An 828-nucleotide genomic window follows, 5' to 3' on the forward strand; every position below is an offset into this window, starting at 1 on the left:
CTGGACTCTTGCGGAGGATTCGCGTTTCCCCCGTTGGGCTGCAGACGGAGCTGAGTGTCGAGCTTTTTCTGCTCGAACTCCAGCTTTTGTGCCTCCAACCGGGCTTCCAGCTCCATCCTTTTCACTTTCAGCTGCTGCTTCTCGCACTGGACCTCCAGCTCCAGCCTTTTCACTTCCAGCTTTTTCTCCTCCAGCTGTTGTTGTTCCTTCTTGTTTTCCCACTCCATAATCCTCTCTTCCAGTTCCATCCTTTTCAGCTCTATCTTATGGAGTCTCTGCCGCTCCCTCTTGGAGGGTGATCTCCCGGCAGCCTCTGGGCTTGGCGAGCGGGTGGGTGTTCCTTGGGTCAAGCTCAGGACTTGATGAGCGTGAAGCTGTCATTGTTCCTGACTCGCCGGTACACAAGAGTTTAACCAGCTCATCCTTCTTTAGCCCTTTCTTCACGTGAAGGCCTCCCTCTTTTGCCAGTTCTTTCAGTTCGGGCACAGTCATCCGGACATACTCGTCCGCCATCCTGACTGTCAACACTATCCAGTCGACCTGATGCCAAATTAGAATTTTTTTGCTCAAGGGATTTCAGTGACTCTATTCCTTTCCCCAAATTATCCCTCAAATACAGCAGGGTATTCAGATCCCACTTCTCCACCACGTGTGGAGGGCCAGTAGGGGGCGCTCCTGCGTTGAGCCGCCCACCTCCCTGTGCCCGACCACCTTCCCGGCTCCGAGTGCCTCCCTGGGGTGCCTCCCGTCCGGCCAACCCCTTCCCTGGAGCACACCCGCTAGCCTGGTTTCCCGCTGCCACCATCCAAGGCTCTGGACTCACTTCTG

Source organism: Alligator sinensis, unplaced genomic scaffold (assembly GCF_000455745.1).
Source record: "Alligator sinensis unplaced genomic scaffold, ASM45574v1 scaffold1326_1, whole genome shotgun sequence".
Lineage (NCBI taxonomy): Eukaryota > Metazoa > Chordata > Crocodylia > Alligatoridae > Alligator > Alligator sinensis.